The sequence below is a fragment of the Rhinopithecus bieti genome, unplaced genomic scaffold, assembly GCF_001698545.2.
Source record: "Rhinopithecus bieti isolate Rb0 unplaced genomic scaffold, ASM169854v2 scaffold_574, whole genome shotgun sequence".
Taxonomy (NCBI): Eukaryota; Metazoa; Chordata; class Mammalia; order Primates; family Cercopithecidae; genus Rhinopithecus; species Rhinopithecus bieti.
Genome location: NW_016803605.1, coordinates 3436734 through 3441464, shown reverse-complemented (window position 1 = coordinate 3441464; position 4731 = coordinate 3436734). Strand labels below are relative to the sequence as shown.

At 49.0% G+C, this 4731-nt stretch overlaps 1 non-coding gene across 1 annotated transcript; it reads right to left on the bottom strand.

Annotated features, from left to right (window-relative positions):
- TRNAA-UGC (transfer RNA alanine (anticodon UGC)) lies at nt 1–72 on the bottom strand. Its single transcript has one exon. It is a non-coding gene; the product is annotated as a tRNA-Ala (tRNA).
- Nucleotides 73–4731: the final 4659 nt, after the last annotated feature.

Here is a 4731-nt window from a genome sequence, read left to right as displayed (position 1 = left end):
TGGAGATGCCGGGGATCGAACCCGGGGCCTCATGCATGCAAAGCATGCGCTCTACCACTGAGCTACATCCCCCTCCCCTTTGTGTGCTTACTTTTGGAAGTCCTTGCTATACTCTGTTCTTAAAGGCATTTTTTTTTTTTTTCCTGTTTCCACGCGTTTCACTTTTATTTTTGACTTTTATTACTGTTTTAATTGACACATAACAATTGTGCACATTTATGTAGTGTGGTGTGATGTTGTGATCTATGTACACAATTTGTAATGTTCACGTCAGGACAATGACCACATCCATCCCTTCAAACATATATCATTTCTTTGAGTTGGGAGACATTAAAAATCTATGCTTCCAGCTATTTGAAAACATACAATAAGTTGTTGTATTCACCCTATAGGGACACTGGAACTTATTCTCCTATTTAGCTGTACTTTTGTATCCAGTAACCCACCTTTGGCTATTCCCACCTCCCCCACCTTCACCACCTGTGGTAACCACTATTCTACTCTCTATTTGTGAGACCAACTATTTCAGCTTCCGCATAGGAGTGAGATCATGCGGTATTTATCTTTCTGTGCTTGGCTTATTTCACTTTATGTAATGTCCCCCAAACTTAACCATGTTTTTGTTTTTTGTTTTGTAGAGGAAAAATGCCAGGATTTCATTTTGGTTTGTGCTTTTTTAAGGTTGAATAGTATTCTACTGTGTATGTACACCACATTTTCTCTATCCATGTGTCTGTTGATGGACACTTGGGTGGATTCCACATCTAGGCACTTGTGAATAAAGCTGCAATACACATGGGAGTGCGAGAGGCTTTTAGTTTTTGGTTGGTTTGTTTGTTTTGAGACAGAGTTTCACTCTGTCGCCCAGGCTGGAGTGCAGTGGCCTGATCTTGGCTCACTGCAACCTCCACCTCGTGGGTCCAAGCGATTCTCGTGCCTTGGCCTCCCGAGTAGCTGGGCCTACAGATGTGCACCACCACACCTGCTAATTTCTGTGTTTTTAGTAGAGATGGGGGTTTCCGCATGTTGGCCGGGCTGGTCTCGAACTCCTGACCTCAGGTGATCCACTTGCCTCCGCCTCCCAAAGTGCTGGGATTACAGGTGTGAGCCACTGAGCCCAGCCAAGGTTATTTTCTAAATTAAACTTGTGTGTGTTTAACTGAGTGTTAAGAGTTTAGCAAAACCACAACAACAACAACAAAATTGTTTTATGTTTCCCAAGTAGGTCAGCTCTTCATAACCTCGTAAATACAATTCTAGCAGATACCGGAACGAAGGAACAAATGAAAACTGACCCGTTCTTAAATGTTCCTCTTCACAGACAAAAGAGAAGAGAAGAGAAGGAAAATTGAATTTCTTTCCAATAAATAAGGGCATTGGCTTGATTGTACCTTCACCCAGAAACCTCTGATTTCTCATCCTTTAAAATCATACCAACCTTCAGTGACTTTGAGGTTTGCATATCAGCTGGAAGACTTTTTTTTCCTCCCAAAAGAACTATTATGGCCGTGCCTGTAATCCCACTATTATGGCTCATGCCTGTAATCCCAGCACTTTGAGAGGTTGAGGTTGGCGGATCACTTGAGGTCAGGAGTTTGAGACCAGCCTGGCCAACATGGTGCGAACCCCGTCTCTATCAAAAATACAAAAAATTAGCCAGATGTGGTGACGAGCGCTTGTTGTCCCAGCTACTCGGGAGGTTAAGGTGAGAGGATTTTTGGAGCCCAGGAAGCAGTGGTTGCAGTAAGTCAAGATCACCCCACAGCACTCCAGCCTGGGAGACAGACCGTTCTGAATATAAAAATGAGCAAACTGAAATGAAACAGATCCACTTCCCGGAACGAGGGCTTCGGCTCGGAGGAAGGAGTCTCTTTACAATTGCCCACCGAAAAGAGACATTTTTTTTTTTTGTAGAGATGGGGTTTCACCATGTTGGTCAGGCTGGTCTTGAACACCTAACCTCGTGACCCGCGCCGCCCCCCCCCAGCCTCCCAAAGTCCTGGGATTACAGGGGTGAGCCACCGTGCCCGGCCCTAAGACCCATTCTTTAACTGTGAATTCGCATCTCTCCCTTCCAGAGAGTTTCTTAAGCACACCAGGGGAGAGAAGCCACAATGTTTAGGGTCCTTCAGGTCATCACAAAGCCGTTCCTTGGGGAAAGAGCGGGTGAAAAGCTAGGAGAGGGAAGAAAACTGAAGGCTATACCTCTTTCCATCAGCCTTGACATTTCTTGGCTGGAAATAGACACTGTGATACGGAAAACTTGCGTCAAAAATGTCCTGCCACCTCGTTCTCCACAGTTCCCTGACCGTTGCTGGCACCTGCGACTCTTCCTAGCCAAAGGCCATGCAGAATTGTCAGAAAAGTTAGTAGACTTGGGGAAGGAAGTGCTGGACACATCAGCTGTGATTGCATCACCTAACCTCTGGGCCTCACGTGTGAAATAGAGATTTGAATGTACCTACCTCATCTGGTTGTTGTGACAATTTAGTGAGTTACACATAAAACATGTATAATAGGCCGGGCGCGGTGGCTCAAGCCTGTAATCCCAGCACTTTGGGAGGCCGAGACGGGCGGATCACGAGGTCAGGAGATCGAGACCATCCTGGCTAACACGGTGAAACCCCGTCTCTACTAAAAAATACAAAAAATTAGCCGGGTGAGATGGCGGGCGCCTGTAGTCCCAGCTACTCGGGAGGCTGAGGCAGGAGAATGGCGTGAACCCGGGAGGCGGAGCTTGCAGTGAGCTGAGATCCGGCCACTGCACTCCAGCCTGGGCGACAGAGCGAGACTCCGTCTCAAAAAAAAAAAAAAAAAAAAAAAAAACACAAAACATGTATAATAGTGCCTGGTAGAAAGCACAGGCTCTGGGCCGTGTGCAGTGGCTCAGGTCTGTAATCCCAGTGCTTTAGGAAGCCAAGGTGGGAGGATTGCCTCAGCCCAGGCGTTCAAGACCTGCCAGGGAAACAAAGTGAGACACCCCACCCCACCACCACTCAGGAGACTGAGGCAGGAGGATCTCTTGAGTCTGGGAGGTCAAGACTAAAGTGAGCTGAGATTGTGCCACTGCTCTCCAGCCTGGGCGACAGAGCAAGACCCTGTCTCAAAATTAAATAAATAAATAAGGCCAGGCGCAGTGGCTCACAACTGTAATCCCCGCACTTTGGGAGGCCGAGGTGGGTGGATCACCTGAGATCAGAAGTTCGAGATCAGCCTGGCCAACATGAGGAAACCCCCGTCTCTATTAAAAACACAAAAAATTAGCGGGGCATGGTGGCGCGCGCCTGTAATCCCAGCTACTCAGGAGATTGAGGCAGGAGAATCACTTGAACACAGGAGGTGGAGGTTACAGTGAGCCGAGGTCGCACTCCTGCACTCCAGCCTGGGCAACAAGAGCAAAACTCCATCTCAAATAAATAAATAAGTAAATAGAAAGCAGGGACTGTGAAATGTGGGTCTGGCTGTTATAAACGTGTTATTATCATAGAACTCTACTGGAGGGCAGTTGCCTCTTCTGTTCAGCCCGGTGTGGTGCTTTGCTGACCCGTTTTGGGGAGATGGGGGAGAGCAAGAGGGCAGTGGAGAGGTGAGGAATGGGGACCACTGTGCAAACCATCCTCTGACCTCATTCCCCCAGCCTAAGTGGGAGCCACAGGGGAGAGACCCTGGCAGCAGAAGAGCAGGATGGCGCCATAGGGGGCATCATTTTGGACGTGGTTGAGGAGCCAGCCCACAGGTTGTATTCAGTCCGCAGGTGCCCCTGCTTCCTCTTGTGCCCACCCACCTGGCTGCCAGAGGGCACTGCTCAGAACAAACGAATATTTCTCTCTGCATGAAACTCTCAGAATCAAACCCATGCCTCCTGCCCTCTGTATCCCTTCAAGGTACGATGTAATCCATCCTCTGAGGGCCGCTCTGACTTCACCTCCTGCTGCCCTCTCCTCCCTCTCCTCTTCCTGCCACACCAGGCTCCTCACTGTTTCTTCCCAGCTCAGGGCCTTTGCACTTGCTGTTTCCTCTGCCTAGAATGCTATTTAGGTCTTCTAATTCTTCTTTATTTTTAGAGGCGGAGCGTCGCTCTTGTTGCCCAGGCTGGAGTGCAATGGCGCGATCTCGGCTCACTGCAACCTCTGCCTGCCAGGTTCAAGCGATTCTCCTGCCTCATCCTCCCGAGTAGCTGGGATTACAGGCATGCGCCACCACGCCCAGCTAATTTTGTATACAGCTAATTTTGTAATTTTTGGTAGAGACGGGGTTTCTCCATGTTGGTCAGGCTGTTCTCAAACTCCCGACCTCAGGTGATCCACCCGCCTCGGCGTCTCAAAGTGCTGGGATTACAGGCGTGAGCCACGGTGCCCCGCCGCCAATTCCTCTTCCTTTTTTTTTTTTTTTTTTTGAGACGGAGTTTTGCTCTTGTTGCCCAGGCTGGAGTGCAATGGCGTGATCTTGGCTCACCGCAACCTCCACCTCCCAGGTGCAAGCGATTCTCCTGCCTCAGCCTCCCCAGTAGCTGGGATTATAGGCACACGCCACCAAGCCCAGCTAATTTTGTATTTTTAGTCGAGATGGGGTTTCTCCGTGTGGGTCAGTCTTGTCTCGAACTCCCGACCTCAGTTGATCCGCCCACCTCGGCCTCCCAAAGTTCTGGGATTACAGGCGTGAAACCCCTGTTTCAAAGCGGTGAAACCCCATCTCTACTAAATATACAAAAATTAGCCGGGCCTGGTGGCG